Raw genomic sequence first — 18897 nt, 5'->3', positions numbered from 1 at the left:
CCTTCTGCTCCCAGGCTGTGGGTTGAGCCTTCCCCCTCTCCAGTGCAAGCGGCTTCTCCTCCTCCCCATAGAGTCCGTGAGACCGAGCAGCCCCTTGATGTTCACTGAGGTCCCCTCAGTCCTGCCCAGTGACTGGAAGTCTCAGTTTTGGGGGGAAACTTGGCATTTCATGAAACAAACCATTGCCGAGCATCTGTCTGGGCAGAGCCACTTGGAAATAAAGTCTGGAAGCCCGCTAACACTCGGGGCCTGTGCCTCTCTCCCTTCCACCAGCTCTCAGTATTCTCTGCTCTTGCCCTCGGGGCTCCTGTGCTCTCTTTTTCCCTCCTCATTTCCCCTTCTCCGTGGCACAGGAGTCAAAGAACGGCGTTCAGTCTCTACGTTTTCCATCTCAAGATTATCTGCCTTCACAACCTTTTCTATTGCTGTGGATCAAAATGTCATTGCTTCTACTTGAAGTAGATCGAGGCTCCGTGGTGCCAGTGGGAGAGAGAATATAAGCTCCATACATCACCCGCTTACTAACTTTCTCTTCCTGTGTGTATCAGTTTCCCCTTACCACGTGCAAAACTCAAGTTTTGCCTTGCCCATGATGACTTTGTGGGCACTCCTGTGTCCCGAGTGTGTGCACAGCACTACCTCATTCCACCGTGGCTGTGCCCCTAGGAGGCGCATATTAGTCCCATTTCATGGGAAAGGCAGGGAGGCCTGGGGAGGTTAAGTCACGTGCTCAGGAGGGCCCCAGGATTGGAAACGGCAGCTGCTGCATCCTGCCCTTCAAATCCCCCTCATGGTCTTTCCTTTTCTCTGTGGTGTCGACAAGTCCTCATTTCTTCTGTAGCTTCCTTCTTCATTGGGTCTATCACATATGGTCTGTCTCCCTGCCTCTTTCCCAGCCCCTGACGAGAGTCCACCAGCCCTATGAAGGCAGGGGCTTTTGTCAGTTACATTCCCTGGGGTATCCCGGTGGCATAGAAGACTACCTGCCTCCCAATGACACAGAATAAACATCTTTTTAAGAAGATTTAATTAATTTATTTATTTGAGAGAGAGAGACAGTGCTTGCATGGGGCGGGGCGGGTAGGGGGACGGGAAGAGGGAGAGGGAGAGGGAATCCCAGCATTCTCTCGATCTCACAACCCTGAGACCATGACCTGAGCCGAAACCAAGAGTCGGATGCTTAACTGAGCCACCCAGGAGCTCTAAATAAACTTTCTTTCTTTCTTTCTTTTTTTTTTTTTAGTGAATGGATAAAAGTAGCTAAAGCTAGAGGTCTAAGGAAGTGTATTACCCCAACTTTAGCACCACCTTATGTATCACCCAAAGCTTTTTTTTTTTTTTTTAATATAGACAATTCATCTCTTTTGTGTCCAGTGAGGAAATAGTGTTTGGAAATTTTCTGTAGATGAAGCAAGCCCTGTGGCTTTCATCTGAACCAACTCCCTGGGCAGCTTTGGGTTTCTCTCTATCCACCTGACAGGGAGGTGGGTTCAATTGTTGGTAGCCACAGAAATCCATATTCATTATAAGAGTTGAACTCTTTGAATACCATTATGGGATGCATTAGTGATACCTCAGGAATCACATCAGTATAATGTCCAAGACACACTTACGGATATTCATGCTTTTTGCCATGAGATTTTTCCATATGGCTACCAGCTTCGCATGTGTTTCTGCTCCCAGACAGTAGCACTTGTAAACACTGACACATCCTTCAACCTCTTCTCCAGCCCTCCCTGCCAAACGCCTTCCAAAAATGAGCCCAACTCTGACTTGACTTTATTTGTGTGCATGTCTTGTGCCATTTTTTCTGTATGCTCCTTAGATGGGAATGTTCTAGGATTTTCGTAGATCTTTTTTTTAATTTAATTTATTTATTTGACACACACACACACACACACACACACAGAGCGCACAACAGGGGGAGTGGCAGGCAGAGGGAGATGCAGACTCCCTGCAGAGCAGGGAGAGCCTGATGCAGGACTCGATCCCAGGACCCCGGGATCATGATCTGAGCCGAAGGCAGTTGTTTAACCAACTGAGCCACCCAGGCGCCCATTCGTAGATCTTTTTAATGTGGGCTTCAATATCTGCTTCAGTTGCTGTCTTACATAATTATTCTTTCTATTCATATAAAGGTTTGTTGGTTTCAAAAGACTCCACAAACATTTTCTTATCCAACCCTCCCCCCGGCCCATGAGGTTAGCAAGACAGGCATAATTATTGGTGATATTTTATAAACGAGTAGTTTGATTCTCATAGAGGCTAAGTGTCCTTTTCGAGGCAACAAGGTAGGAGGAGGCAGAAGTGGGACCAGACCCAAGTCTTCAGAAGACATGCCCCACCCTTTCCCACTGTGCCACCGGGCCTGGACCCCTGTTGGCTATGTTTCAAGTGTGGTGCCATGTATAATTAGGTGCTTAAAACATGTTTTTAAGGCTGGTGTTTTCCGCAGCTGAAGTAATAGTCCATGTGAATAGTGTAAAAATAATTGAGCTAAGAGAACCAAAATATAATCCAAGGCAATCAGAGAGGCTGAAGGGTATCATGTGAGGCACAAGGAATAAATAGCTTGGGTGGAGAGAAGATAAATTCTGTGGGGAAAGACCAGGGACAGACTGAGTGGAAAAGAAAAAAGAAAGCCTTGCACGGGTCTAGTGTTCTTCACTTTCAAATAAATGACCTCCTTTATTCTTCAGACCAGACTCGTAGGTAGATGTTATTTAGAATTTCCATTTAATTGAGGAAGGGATAGCAGACCAGAAAGTTTAGTGCTTTTTTCTCAGTTGGTAGAGGTGGAATTTAAAGCAGATTTTCTGCCTCTAAAGACTGAATTCTTTCAAGTGCAAAGCTTAGATTATTTTTCCTCCAAGATTTTGAAGTCACTCTGGGTCCTTGCATTATATATAAGTTCTTCTGTAGGGACAATGGCTGTCCTCTGGGCTTCTCTGTTTTTATAATCAGCCCGAGAGGGACACAGTGGCCCACGGGACAAATATGAGTTCAAACCCCTGCTCTACCACTCACCAGCTGTGTGAATTTAAGCAAGTTACTTCCCGTCTCTGTGCCTCAGTTTGTGATCTGTAAAATGGGGATAATAATAAATCTGGCACATAGGATTGTTTTGAAGATCAAGGGAGATGTATGTCAAGTACTCAGCACGGAGCCTAGTACCTAGAAAACCCTCATTAAATGTTAGTTGTTGTCATTGTGCTGTATAATAAAAGCACTTGTCTGCTCTTTGTCTCAGGTTCTAAACTCTTGGAATTTCCTGAATGCCAGGAGCCCTTGGACCACACCTGAGTTAACGCTAACCAGGTAACTCAGGATAGGGCCAGTTGTGGTACCAGCCTGACCTCCCCACCTCTGGGGAGGGGAGCTGGAGTTTGAGTTCAGTCATGTGGCCAATGATTTGGTCAATAGTGTCTGCGTAATAAAATCCCAATGAAAACACTGGATACCCAAAGCTGCCCCAAGGTTGATGAGCATACTGAAGTATCGGGAGGGTGACACATCTTGATTCCACAGGGAGAGGGCATGGAAGCAGCTTATTCAGGACCATTCTAAACCTCACCCTATTGATCTCTTCATGTGGCTATTCCTGATTTGTATCTTACTTTTTTTTTTAAAGCTCCTAGTGTGGAGCCCAGAGTGGGACTTGAACTCTGAGACCCTGAGATCAAGACCTGAGCTGAGATCAAGAGTCAGATGTTTAACCAACTGAGCCACCCAGGCACCCCCTGATTTGTATCTTTTATAGTAAAACCATAATCATAAATATAGCACTTTCTGAGTTCTAGGAATCATTCTAGTGAATTATTAAACCTGAGGGGTTCATGGGAACCCCAATTTCATAGCCAACTGGTCAGAAGTACAGGTGACCTGGGGACCCCCAAACTAGCAGCTGGTATCTGAAGTGAGGCACTGTGGATGGAGAGTGTGCCCTTCACCTGTGGAGTCTGTGCTAACCCAGGGGGTGAGTGGCAGAGGTGAACAGCGTGTTGCACACTGTTCTCATTGGATCAGGCATCGTCCATCCCAGAAAAAGAAACACCTCCCGGAAGGCCAGGTTGTAGGTCATGCGGGCAGGAAAAATAGACCATGTTCAGTCAGAAACTCAAGTTTCTCAGCATGTAGGTCTTCTTTGGGCTATGAAAGGGGGTGTCTTTGCAAACATTTCCAGGACTGGAGATGGGAGTCTGGGGCGCGGGGGGGGGGGGTCAAGAGCAATAGACTTAGAATCCTATCCCAATTTGTGAGTAATGCTTACTTATTCAAGGACACATTAATTATTTCTGGAATTATAATAGTGCTGCTACTTCTACTCCTATTCCTACTACTAAACATTCCAGGTAATCTCCAAAGTGGCTTATTGAAAATTGGCTATTTTGAACCACCCTTCTTTTTCCTGGACATTTGGGGCCCTTCTAAGCTCTCTCATCTCCAAAGCAGATTCTTCTGATGGCAATCTCCACGTCCTGGACTCCTTCCAAATACTCCTCGTTGTGCGGATTTTCTGGTCCAGGCTCCATTTAGAGGCCTTGCCCCTGCTCTCCCCATCCACAGATCCCAGTCTGGGGCAGCACAGGGTGACACTGGACGCCTGCCCTTTTCCCCATGGTGGGTATCCTTTTCTCTTTCTCTTCAGAGTTGCAGACGTGCCTCTGTGTAAAAGCCTTCTGCAGCTTCTTGCCAAGATTTTTTTTTTTTTTTTTGCCTTTCCTCTAAATTCTGCCTCAAGACATAAATCTTCTTTGAAGTCTTCTATGGAGATTTTTGCACCAGAGTGTTCCTATGATTTGTAGCAACTGAACAGCTGTCTCCTCTTCTAGATTTATCTTGGAGGACAAGGAACAGCAGATGAGCCTATGGTAGAAGAAATCAGGAGTATTTACTTCTGCAGTTCTCTAATAAAAATGAGGTTTTTCCTTAAAAACAATGACACTGTTAAAAACTGACAAAATGAGCATTCTCCAGGCAGTCCGAGTTCCCTGACACGTTTGGCTAAGAGTGGCAGGGAGCTGGCGGGAAGACAGTTGACACGGAGCAAAGGTGGCCAGATACGGGAATGTACGATCTCCAGCCCTGGAGACAGACAGCCTCAGTTCTGCGGAGAGGGATGTCCCCAATTCTTAGGTGCCCACAAACTCACCGGCTATGACCTGAGCCAGTGCAATCTTAATTGTGCAACCCATTTAGACCTGTCGACAACAGGGCTTCTGTTGTAAAAACCAGAGCGATGAACAGTTCCAAAGGTTTCACAATTTTCTCCTTTAACCATGAAATGACACACTTCAGAATCCCACCTTCTGAGAGCCGAAGCCTTTTCTTTGTGTCCCAATCTAGTCTTTTCCCTTTTAACTGAGAGAGAGTCACTGAAAACGCCTTTGGGTGAGCGAAGCAGCCCTCCCTTGTCTGGCGAGCAACCAACTTAGCTTGGTTTTTCTGGCTCTGGTTATCTTTGTTCAGTTTCAAAGCTGTCTCTGCTATTTAAGAAGAGATGTGACCTCAGGTAACCTTACCGAAACTCAGTCCTCTCAGATGAGGATGATAATAGTACTCTCCTCAGATAATTATTATTTGATTGATATGAGGATTAAATAAGATAATCCACATAAGCACTTGGCCTAGTACCTGGCACATAGTAAGCACTTTATAACTATTAGGGGGAAAAACAAAATGGCTGCAAAATAGACAGAAATCCCTAGAGTGCCATTTGACTTGGACACCTTATTAGCCCTGACATTAGCAAGTACGGGAGGCTTAGTACTTATCTCATCCACTGTGTCGTTTGACTCTCATAGTACCTTTTAGGAAATTCAGAGTGGGCATTACTGCTATCACCTCACAGGCGAGAAAACTAAGGGAAGGAGACTCGATAGGTCTTAACCTGAGGTCACTGGCGGGTTAGTGACAGGAAGCGTCCTGACTAGTGTTGCCCACTCTGGACCATGGTATTTCCCTCTCAGAACAAAATGTGAACAAAATGTGTGGATGAACAATACATGGTTGACCCAGTAGGCTTGGGTTATCCAAACTCAGCACATTCCGAAGAAAGGTCTAGCACTTCACTGGTTCCTGAGAGAGAACTCTAAGCCCATGGAATATCCTGCCTGACAAGACGGTCTTTATTTACCTGGGGCACTGGGCCATGCCAGATAATCTGTGATCACAGTGCGATTTATGGTGGGGACCTTGGCCATGCTGTCCCAGTTTGGAGATGCTGGAATCTGAATAACTAAGGTCAGTCATGAAGGTACCCCATGCCTCCGTGACTGACCCCAGTAAAGTCTCTGGACACCAAGGCTCATGTAAATGTCCTCAATTGGCAATATTTGGCACATATTCTCATATCTTGTTCCTGGGAGAATGAAGTGCTGTCCACAGGGCTCTGGTGGGGACAGATGACGGGAACCTTACTCCTGGAAGGAAGTAGGAAGGATGGACAGATGGGAAGTAGAGAAAGTTGTGAATCACCCCACAGGTTGGGAAAGCCGCTCCTCCACTGTTTTAGTGGCTTCAATTCACTATTTTAGATCTAGAAAAATGTGCTATATTCTTGGTTTTGAACAAGTTCATCCTTTGGGAGCACATCTTTCTCCTCTTGGTTCCCATTTCCTTTTAAAAATGCCAACTTTCTCAGACAGGGTCTGTTTCTTATTGTGGTTCTGACACTCGTGGAACTCTCTCCTCGCTCCATGTGGCCACCACCTGCCATCCTTTGGGTCTCAGTGTCCATGTGACTTTCTCCTGGAAACTTCCCCCAGCCCCCAGTCTAGGATAGGTTGTCACCCGTGGTGGCTTTAAAATCTGTCAGCTTGATGAGGACAACCACATCTCCCAGAACTCCCTTCCCTGTAAGTGTCCAGTCATGATGAGCCACAAAAGAGACTCTTGTAGGAGGTGAGGAGGGTGGACATGAGGCAGCAGCGCTTCTGGAGCTGACAACGTGGTCTCGCACCTGCTGGCTCACCTCATTGGCGGGAGGCAGGGGCTGGCCCTGAGTGCTTCTCCCTTCCAGCTTCTCTGACTCCTGGGCCAGATGTATGCTTTTGTCCATGACTGAGGGGGTGTCTGGGAGGCAACAAGAAGCCTTCTTTATCTCCTCCACTTTACATCCAACTTTCTTTCCCCAATTTCCTGCCCTGTGGGCTCTTCAGGCTCCAGCCTCGGATGTGAAGACAACAGCCAGATGGAAGGTGCTTAGCAGCTCCCACAATTGCATGAGGCCATTCCCTGTAACAAATCTATCATCTATCTATCTATCATCTATCTATCTATCTATCTATCTATCTATCTATCTATCTATCTATCTATCATCTACCACCTATCATCTATCTATTTACTTATTTACCTACCTACCTACCTACCTATCTTAGATCAGGCTGCTATAACAAAATACCACAGCCTGGGTAGCTTATAAACAACAGAAATTTATTCTCATGGTTCTAGAGCCTGGGAAGTCCAAGATCAAGGCTCTGGCAGATTTGGCATCTGCTGAGGACCCTCTTCGTCATTCATGGCTGTCTTCTCACTGTGTCCTTACCAGGTGGACAAGAGAGGGAGCTCTCTGGGCTCTCTTTTATAAGGACACTAGTCCAGTTCCATTGGGGGTAGGTTTCAGTGTATGAATTTAGAGGGGACCACCTGGATCTTTGTCTATCTCTTAGTGGCTCTGCTTTTCTGAACCCTGTTAGATCATGCCAACCATTCCTTCACTATCCAGACTTCACATCATCGCCTTTACAACACTGGGCTGTCATTTCCTGCAACTCTCCAAGTCTCACCGAGTTATGCAGGCTTCCCTTAGTCTGGCATCCCGTGCCTTGCCCTGAGGCCAGTACTTCATGAGGGCAGGGACGAAGTGTGGCTTGTTCTCTGCTATACTCCTTGAGATACATAGTCTCTGGCATAAATTAGGTGCTCAAGAAATACTTGGCGCATGAAAAATGGAATGAGTTTTACTTCAATTGAATCTTTTCCCCCCCTGTTCAGCAGGAATTTGTTTGACAGTTCATAGCTCGGACATGGACTCACCCCTTGTGCAGGGATGAAGAAGGTCAAGGTGCAGTAATTGAGGGAAGAAATAAGCGTTTGGTTTTGGAATCTTTTGGCAAAATAAAGTGGTTTAAATAATTTAATTATACTAGATTCTCATGTCTACATCATTTCCATGCTTTTACCTTTGGGCAGGTAAGTGTGCACATGAGCACACCACTCCATTCGCTTCGTTCTCTGCATTTCTTAAGTTGGCTCTAGGGGAGAAAGCCTGGCCAGGCAGCCAAGGCTTTAGGTGCCCCTTGGCCACTGAAGGCTGACTTGCCTTGTTGCGTGGTCTCAGGTAAGTTACCTCAGCTCTCAGTTTCCCTTTCTGCAAAATTAGTTGGTAGGACCAGTTGATTCACCATCAGAAACTTTGTATTTATCTTGTCAGGCTCACTGCTTCTACCAGCTTCTACCATCTCATGACCATAGAGCAGAATAGCATAAAGTGGGGAATATGCTCTGTGCTCATGAATAAAAGAAGATATTTAAGGTCAAATTCTAAATTCCTGTCCTTGTGCATTTTTTTTTTAAATTGTGGTAAATATATATACCAAGGAACTTTCATCATCTTTAAGTGTACAGCTCTGTGGAACTGAGTACATTTACAATGCTATGCAACCAACCCCACCATCCATCCACAGAACTTTTTCATCATCCCAAACAGAAACTCGGTCCCCATTAAATAACTCGGCATTTCCTCCTCCTCGCGGCCCCCGGCAACCACCATTTTACTTTCTGCCTCTACACATTTAACTACTCAAGTACCTCAAATAAGTGGAATTATATGATATTTGTCCTTTTTTTGACTGGCTTATTCATTTAGTGTAATAGCCTCAAGATTCACTCTTGTTACAGCATGTGTCAGGATTTCCTTTTTTTTTTTTTTAAGGCTGAATAATATTCCATGGTAGTATAGATGTAATAATTTTGTTTATTCATTCATCCTTTAATGGGCCCTTGGGTTGTTTCTACTTTTGGCTGTGGTGAATAATCCTGCTATGAATATTGGTGTACTCAAATATCTGTTTGAGTCCCTGCTTTCAATTCTTTTAGGTATATACCTAGTGGTAGGTTTGTTGGATCACATGATGGGCTATGTTTAATTTGGGGGAAAATTGCCAAACTGTCTTCTTAGCTCCTAATTTTTAAAGTCTACCATCTCAGAGTCTGCAGCAACAAGATTTGGTCATGCGGTTATTAGGTTGCTATTAGAATTGGCTTCTGTCTGCCAACCAGGAAGAGGGCCCTTGCCAGACACCGACTCTGCTGGTACTTTTATCCTGGACTTCTTAGCCTCTGGAGTTATAAAAAATAAATGTCTATTGTTTTAAAATAATTGGTGTTGAGATCCAGGACAATTTACAGCATGGCTGTAAGTGCTTTAGAAGGAGACTGGGGTTCAGGTGGTGGCTTCATCAAATGTCAGCTGTGTGATCCTGGGGATATCATCAACCACCTTGACTGGTGGTTCCCACATGGGTGAAGTAAGCATACACTTTACTCCCCAGGGTTACTGAAGGGATTAAACACACAGAAAACATTTTGTGTAATGTCTGGCATAGAATAAAGGCTCAATTAAAATCAACCCCCTTCATCCTTTGCATTTCATGGCCACACCCTCTCCACTTGGGTCCACCCTCTGCACCCCACAAAGTCTGTCCTTCTGCTACACTCTTCTCAGAACACTTTTCTGTGTTGCCCCATCTCCATTCTTTCCAGGCCTTCCTCTCTGAAAATACCATTTGGAAAGGAGTTCCTACAAGCCCTTGGCAGGGCTTAGTAATCCATAATTTAATGCGTGGGCCTCCCTGGGGCATCTGTTTTTTAACAGGGCTTGAGCTTGCAACCTAAGGATGTGTGCTAACAGTGTTTTAGACACTTGGTATCGAACCCTGAATGGTAGTAATGGGGTGGATGACCTCCACTAGGAAGCTTAGATCCTGCTGTGGACCCCACTGTACACTCTCCCTGGCCTAAAACAGTGTGGGGGTAGACAGAATAATCAACCTGAAAAATTGAACCAGACTGGTCAGTCATGGGAAAAGGAGAGGCAGCACACATTTCTGACCAAACTGCTCAGAGGCAAAGTGACATTTCCACAATTGAAATGTTCAACTCACAAAACCCCTGGAATATGCTAATTAACAGTCAGGAAAGCAGACCAATACCGCTAGGTTGATAAGGAAAATCTGTGTCCTAAGATGGCCGATGGAGCCAGCGGGAGAGTCACAGTCCTTGCCCCGGGGCTCTTCCGGGTTCTTCTCCCTGCTCTGCTTCCCACGCACACCAATCCAGGTTCTTCTCCCCGCCCCCCTTTGCGCATGTGCCAAAAGTGCCAAGTATGCGGAAGTAGAGGCCTATAAATTGCTCCTTTTTGTTTGTTCTCCGGGCTCAGACCTTTGGAGACCACTCTCCTCTGAGCCCGTCGGCGTTAAATAAACCTCCCATCCTCCAAGATCTCCGGGTGCCGCTTGGTTCTTCCCTCGGGCGATCCAGTCCATGTTCCATAACATTTGGTTCCCTGACGAGGAAACCCAACCACACTGGCCACCAGTTTGGGGCAATGGCAGGGCGGTGAGGGAACAAGGGATCATAATGGAGAAGGCACGCCCTACCTAATTTTCGGCAGTCTCCCACCCCAGTCACTCGGGCCGGCCCCTCTCCACTGTTCCTGCTGGACTCGAGGAGACTTGACAGGTGAGGGCCTGGTCTCAACATCCTATTCCGGTAAGGCCTGGGGCCCCAGGACCCAGACAGGTCCACCCCCACTGGGGTGGAAGGGGAGCCTGATCACCTCCCAGAGACCTCTTAGGTGTCTCACACATAGGTATTCCCAGGGAGCGAATGTAATAACTTCTGGAGTGAATGTGTGATGAATGTGCAGTCCGACCTGGCTTGCTCATGCAGACTGATTCTGTCACTCCACGGGCGGGCACCCTTAAAGTCCCCAGAAGCCTACGGAGTCTGAGTGGGCCTGTCTGTGATTCCATGGTGAATGGCATATGGTCTATGGTGGCATCAGAATAGTTTCCGATCATAAGTCACAATGCTGGGACCACTACGGCTAAGCCTCACCTAAGCTCCTTTGGGACACGGCCAGACGGGCATCTGATTGGCCTCCTCACCTCAGGAGGCACCCCCTCCCCACTTTTTTCTGTCTCTGTACCACTGCACACAGGGACATCACCATGGGGTGAGGGCAGAGTAAACCTACAGTTCTAGAGAGCATGATCAAAAATTTCAAGAAGGGGTTTTGGGGAGACTATGGAGTCAGGATGAACCCTGGCAAGTTGAGAACTCTATGTGAATTGGAATGGCTCACCTTTGATGTCGGGTGACCTTCAGAAGGGACACTGGAGGTCCCAGCGATTCTTCGAGTATGGTGAGTCGTAACAGGAGACCCAGGACACCCTGACCAGTTTCTGTACATTGACTCCTGGCTAGAAATTGCTCAGACCCTTCCCCCCTCGGTGCAATTCGCTTGCAATAGGCAGGGACAGGCCAGGGTCTTAATTGCCTCATCTAAGCATCCTAAAGAAAATTAGCAAAAGCCCCAGTCTCCACAAATCCTAGCTGGAGATCCCGAGGACGAACCGTCCTTGTCCACACCGTACGTACCCCCAAGATCGCCTACACCTGGCCCTTCAGCTCCAGACACTCTGCCACCATCAGTCTCACTGGTGCCCCCAGGGCCGAAAGATCCACTTTGTCCAGGACCGGCGACCAAGCTATGTCCCAGGCTGGGTGCAAGCACCCTCCAAATGCCAGTACGAGAGACGCACGAACCCGAGAGGCACGATGAAGATGGGACGGTCCAACCCGGCTGTTCCACGATGTATTATCAGCCCTTCTCCACCACTGACCTCCTCAACTGGAAACATAACACCCCATCCTACTCTGAGAAGCCACAGGCTATGGTAGAACTCATAGAATCCCTCTTTCAGACCCATCGGCCAACCTGGGAAGACAGCCAAAGTTTTTCCGCACCCTGTTTAACAGAGAGGAAAGGAGGAGAATAATGAAAGGTGCACAGCAGTCCCTGGAAGAGCACGCACCTGCAGAGTGATCGACCCTGCTGCCTGGGCTAATGCGGCCGCACCCAAGGGGAGCCCAGCATGGGACTTCACCACATCCGAGGGACAGGCCCACATCTGCCGGTACCAGGAAGCCCTCCTCCGGGGAATCCGGGCAAGAGCTAAGAAACCCATGAACATGACTAAGGTATCCTCAGTCACTCAACAACCAGGGGAGTCCCCCGGGGACTACTACAAAAGACTATGTGAAGCCTACAGTACAGCCTACACACTCCATTTGACCCCGAGGCACAGGAAAGCCAACATATGGTAAACACGTCCTTCCTGGCTCAGGCTGCCCCAGACATCAGAAAAAACTTCAAAAACTAGAGGGTTTTGCCGGGATGAACATCACCCAAATAATAGAGCTTGCCAATAAGGTCTACATGAACAGGGAGGTCGCAGCCAAACGGGAAGCCTACAAAAAGATGAAAAAGAAAGTCAGCCTCCTCACTGCCACCCTGAAAGAAAAGGACAACACAAAGGTGGGGAGACCCTGACCAGTGAAAGGGGGGAGCCCAGAACTCCCTTGGCAAGGGAACAATGTGCCTACTTTGAAGAGAAAGGGCATTGGAAAAACGAATGTCCCAACCAGGGAAAGGCTCAGAAGCCCAGCTGCTACAAGGAAGAACCCCAAAAGGAGGACCTCATAGGCCTTGCGGGAATGGATTCAGACTGAGGGGGACTGGGCTCTTTCCTCCTTGGCCCCCATGAGCTCATGGTCACAATGAAGTTGGAGGGCCAACCAGTGACTTTTGTGGTTGATACTGGGGCCGAGCACTCTGTTGTCACCTCCCCAGTGGCCCCTTTCAGCAAAAGGACTGTGACCACTGGGTCGCGACCACTTGGGGCCACTGGGACACGGGCGATACCACAGTCCTTCTGCCATGCTCGCCAGTGCAAACTCGGGGGCCACAAGGTCCGACACGAATTCCTTTATCTGCCTGATTGCTCCATCCCTCTCCTGGGCTGAGACATACTCTCCAAGCTTAGGGCTCAGATAACCTTTGAGCCCACTGGACACACTAGCCTCCGACTGAACCCAAGACAAGAGGAGGCAGGGTCTCTAATACTAGCAATTACCATGCCAAGGGAAGAAGAATGGAGGCTATTCTGTGCCCAGGCCCAACCGAGCAGCCCGCTGGAGTTCAGATTCGCCTTCCCTTCAGTATGGACTGAAAAAAACCCACTTGGACTAGCCCAGAATTGGGCCCCTATCATTGTTGAACTGATCCCAGGAGCCCAACCTCAGAGGCAAAGGCAATACCCCCTTCCACAAGCAGCTAAGATCGGCATCCAAGAACATCTGACCAAACTCAAAGAAGCGGGTATTCTAGTCGAGTGCCAATCAGCCTGGAATACCCCACTCCTGCCAGTCAAGAAGCCAGGAGGGGTATACCGACCAGTTCAAGACCTATGGGCCATCAACAAGGTGACCATCTCTCTGCACCCAGTGGTCCCGAATCCATACACCCTCCTCGGCCAAATCCTAGTGTGGGCCAGATGGTTCACTTGCCTAGATTTGAAGAATGCCTTCTTCTGCCTCCGCTTAGCTCCCCAGAGGCAGCCACTATTTGCCTTTGAAAGGTCTGAACCTGATACAGGGTGCCAGATGCAACTGACTTGGACGAGCCTCCCGCAGGGGTTTAAAAACTCACCAACCCTCTTTGGGGAAGGGCTGGCCGTGGACCTCGCCAGCTTCCCAAGAGAGGCCACATGGTGCACCCTCCTCCAGTATGTGGATGACGTCCTCCTCACCAGTGACACCCAAGAAGACTGCACAAAAGGCACAAAGGCCCTCCTACAGCTCCTGTCAGACTCGAGATACCGAGCCTCTTGGAAGAAGGCACAAATCTGCCAACAACAGGTCTGATACCTTGGTTTCCTCCTCACCCAAGGGAAGAGAGAACTAGGGCCAGAGAGGAAAAGGGATATCATCTCCCTGCCACAGCCCCAGACAAAAAGGGGCCTACGAGAGAGAATTCCTGGGGGCTGCAGGATTCTGCTGCATCTGGATCCCGGGGTTCTCAGCAATAGCAAGACCCCTTTATGATCTTTTAGGGGGACCAAATCGAGAACCCCCTACCTGCACTGAGGAAGTAGAAGCTGCTTTCACAGAGATAAAGACTGCCCTGTGGCAGGCTCCAGCCCTGGACCTGCCAGATGTAGAAAAACCCTTCAATCTCTTTGTGCATGAAAAGGAAAAAATAGTGCTCAGGGCACTCACCCAGACTGTTGGACCCTGGCAACCACCTGTTGCTTACCTGTCAAGGAAGCTGGACCCCGTGGCAGCAGGATGGCCACTGTGCCTCAGGGCACTGACAGCCACAGTCCTATTCATCAAGGAGGCGGACAAACTTACCCTGGGGCAAGAACGTAACGTCAAGGTCCCTCATGCAGTTGTGTCCCTCATGAACTCACAGGGGCACTGCTTCTTTTCCAACTCTGGGCTAGCACAATACCACGGACTCCTCTGCGAAAACACACAGGTCACCCTCGAAACAGTAAGGACATTAAATCCAGCAACCTTTCTCCCCACGGAAGAGAGGGAACCAGACCATGACTGTTCTGAGGTAACTGATGAGGTCTACACGAGCTGTCCAGATCTGCGGGATCAAGCCATAAAGAATCCAGAGCTCACGCTGTTCAGCGACGGCAGCAGTTACCTACAGGAGGGTGCCCAGAAAGGGGGTTATGCAGTAACCACAACCACTGAAGTCCTAGAAGCTAAGGCATTACCAGTTGGATGGTCAGCTCAACGGGCTGAATTATATGCCTTAGTCCGAGCCCTCACCCTCGGTGAAGGCAAGCGAGTCAACATCTATACGGACTCTCGGTACACCTTTGCTATTGTACGTATACATGGAGCCATCTACAAGGAAAGGGGCCTCCTAACTGCAGCAGGAAAAGCCATCAAGACCAAAGAGGAGATACTGAGACTCCTCGAAGCCGTCTGGCTTCCAAAGGAAGTAGCAATCCTGCACTGTAAGGGACACCACAAAGGAGATGACCCCATAGCATGGGGAAATCATCTGGCAGATGAGGCAGCCAAGACCGCAGCCAGTGAGGACAAGGACAGAGCCCCTTCCCTCACTATGGCCTAACACCCCCGGAAGAAGTCCCTCTACCCAGTTACACTAAAAAGGAAAAAGAATGGGCCACGGCTGAGGGGGTCACCCTGATTGAAAAGGGATGGTGGATGATGCCAGATGGGTGCATCTTTGTTCCAACAGCAACTGGAGGGCATCTAACACTCCTTCCAACCAGGGGACTCAGTTTGGGTCAAAGATTGGAAGAAAGACCCCCTCAAACCACAGTGGACAGGGCCCCACACTGTTGTTCTAACCGCCCCTACTGCCCTCAAGGTCTCAGGGTTCACCCCGTGGGTCCACCACTCCAGATTGAAGAGAGCTCATCATTCGGATGAGGAGTCATGCACTGGAGAGTCCAGCCAGACTTCACAAACCCACTCTGGCTTCACCTTTGATGAGACCCCACCGACTGATGGACACCTTTTCACTGTGGTCCCTAACTCTCATCGGTGTGATTTCCCTCATCTTGGGAATCGGACTCTGCACTGTTGCCCCGCCTGACTGGACTTTCCCCCAGAGGCTTACTATTGTCATTGCTTATTGGGTGACCCTAGGGTGTATTACTGCACTTACTTGTCCACAGGTTTCATCTGCTGATGGGTGAGCCACTATGGCTCCCTCTACCTAAGGCCATAGATCCCACTTTTATTGGCCCTCTGCTCTCTACTCCTGAGCACATTTCACCATGGTTTTCCTGGCCCCAGTCAGTCCTGGTTTTCTGCTACCTGGTGTGCTGCTCCTTCTCACTGCCTCTAGCTTGTCCGGCCAGGCAAGGGGGGCAAACTCTCGTATCGCCGTCACTGGCAAACGGACTTTCCAATTTATCCCCCTCAATCCCGCACCAGCGCCCCCACTGACTTCCTCCACCTGGGATGGGCACACACCAAAGATTAACCTCCGTTTTGATGGATGCCAGCTTCTTGATACCTCCTGGGAACCGCATAGGCGGTGTTCCTACCATGGCCCTCACTCTGGTTACCGGCTGGTAGATATCTGCATCTGTGGGGGCCCTACGCCTCAACAGCCAAACACCTGCCCTCAGTTCTGCTCCTGAGCCTGGGGATGTGAGTCCTGGGTGACGACTTGGCCGGGAATGGAACCCTGGTCCACCAGGTGGCGCCTCAAACAGCGCAGTGACATCCGGATTTCCTTGTCACGCAACGCCGCCCCATCCTCTTGCCCTAACAATCACTGTATACTGCTCACTCTCTTGGTCTTAGAACCCAATGCCACATCATGGGCCACAGGAATCATTCTCCTGTTGGGCCAATATCGCCCTATGGGGACCGACCCCATGGCCAAGTTTATGATTAAGTCCATGTTCACTCCAAGCCTTACAGTCAACCCCAGAGTCAGACAGAAAATAACTCGCCCTGGCACATCCCTGGGTCCCCCATCCACACACAGCAGGCATCTATAGCGCAACTGTTAGGTATGATTAACGCCTCCCACCAAGCGCTTAACCACTCGAATCCACCCCTAGGGTCTGACTGCTGGATCCATATGAAGCCCAGTCCCGTCCAATACCTAGGTGTCATCCTCAACCAGTCTACCGTGTCACCTCCCATCACAGCACCGACACCGGGGACCTCAGATTTTCCTTTTCTGGCTCCGGTACCACTGTATGGCAACTCTTCCTCTCCCATCACAGGCCACAGTTGGGTCTGTGCGTCTGACAACATTTTTTCTGGCTTTGATCAAGGTGTGTACATCTGCATCACCCTGTGTGATCAATCATGCACGCTTGTCAGTCTCTTACCTGATCTTTCAGTCCTCCCCGGGAGAGATGCCCCACTCATATGGAGATCTCCTTGCTACCCTCGATGCTCCCCCATGGCCATCCCTCTTATCGTGGAGTCTGCTGACAGTATCAGGTGTTGCCCTCAGTGCCACTGGCTTCGGGATGTCTCAGGTTCAGTACCAGGGGCTAACTCAACAACTCACGGTGATTTTTCTGCCCTCACTCAGTTGGCCCTGGACCTGCAGCGCCAACTCGATTCACTGGCTTCAGTGGTCCTCCAAAACAAGTATGGGTTCGACTTACTCATGGCCGTGCAAGGGGGGCCCTGCCTCTTCTTACAGGAGGAATGTTGTTTCTATGCCAGTGAGTCGGGGGTGGTCCAAGAAACTCTAACCCAATTACAGGAACTAGTGAATCACTGGTGGGAGGCACTCCAGTGGACCACTTGGTGGGATTCCCTCTCACAATGGCTCCCTTGGTTGGCCCCCCTCGTCGGCCCCCTCCTAATGCTCCTCCTCACAGTAGCATTTGGTCCTTGTATTCTTAATGCCCTTCCTAGGTTTATCACTACTCAAATTGCTAAAATCAGACTCCAGTTACTCCTTACACACTATCGCCTGTTAGAAAATGAAAAGCATGCCCTCTAAACTAGGTGTTTAAAGAGGCATCAAAGAGGGGAATGATTAGGGAAATCTGTGTCCTAAGATGGCAGACCGAGCCAGCAGGAGAGGCCCAGTCCTTGCCCAGGGGCTCACGCGGGTTCTTCTTCCAGCTCTGCTTCCCACGCGCGCACCAATCCAGGTTCTTCTCCCTGCCTGGCTTCGCGCATGCGCCAAAAAGGCCAAGTGTGCGGAAGTAGAAGTGTATAAATTACCCCTTTTGTTTGTGCTCAGGGATCAGACCTTTGGAGACCACTCTCCTCTGAGCCCGCCGGCGTTAAATAAACCTCCTATCCTCCAAGATCTCTGGGTGCCACTTGGTTCTTCCATTGGGCAATCCAGAGCAGGTTCCGTAACAATATCCAAATCCAAGATCCTCAAAGTAAATGAGGGCAATGGCTGGAATTTCTCTATCCTCTTGGGAAAACCTTTGGGGAACAATGACAGAATAAAATAGGAAAGGGGCTGGATTCTATTTGCGTCGCAAAGCCAACAGTTGAACAGAGCCCTCACTTCCCATTTTGATGGGCTACCGGGTCTGAATCATGCTGGCACATGCCCCATCTGTCAGGTATAATGATGGCATTTTGAATGGTCTGATTGTAGCCCCAGGATTAAAGCCCAGCTGAGTAATGTATTGAGTTAAGACATGACCACTATAAAGAGACTGTTCTCCTTCACAACCAAAGCATAGACAGAGCTCTTTCTGTTCATGGCGAGTCCTGTCTTTAGATCTGTTGCTAAAAGGGAAACAAGACCTTCTTCTGTTTGTTCTTTTAATAACCTTGTCTCTGACCTTCCATCTTCGGATATTCAGCATTAAAATGACATCATTGAAATTTGCCATAAATATTGCAAATAGTTTTTTTTTCCTCAAAATGGTCATGATTATGAGCAGGGTAATACACCCCTCCCAAAACCAACTAAAAATATTTTAAACGGCTTTCCTGCTCTTCCATCCCAGGGTCTGTCACCCCTCCCATTTGAAATGTAAAGCAGAATTTTTAAGACTTTGAACTCCATGATTCAGCCATATCAGGAGTCATATCCCAGCTCTGGAAACTACTATGGGGTGTGGCAGTTATAAAACATGTCATCAAAATTTTAACACACTTCCCATCAGGAGTTGAGGTCAATGTCCCCAACTCTTGAATCTAGGCTCTGTGACTGCTCAACCAATAAAATGCAACAGGGGTAATGGTAACAGTTTCTAGACCCAGGCCCTAAGAAACCAGCAGCTTCTGCTTCCTGTCTCTTGGGATACCCCTTCTCCTTCTTAGAACCCA

Source organism: Callorhinus ursinus, unplaced genomic scaffold (assembly GCF_003265705.2).
Source record: "Callorhinus ursinus isolate GAN/ISIS: 27379988/994484 unplaced genomic scaffold, GSC_fseal_2.0 scaffold11, whole genome shotgun sequence".
In the NCBI taxonomy this organism is placed as follows: domain Eukaryota; kingdom Metazoa; phylum Chordata; class Mammalia; order Carnivora; family Otariidae; genus Callorhinus; species Callorhinus ursinus.
Note: the sequence above shows the minus strand (reverse complement) of the source record.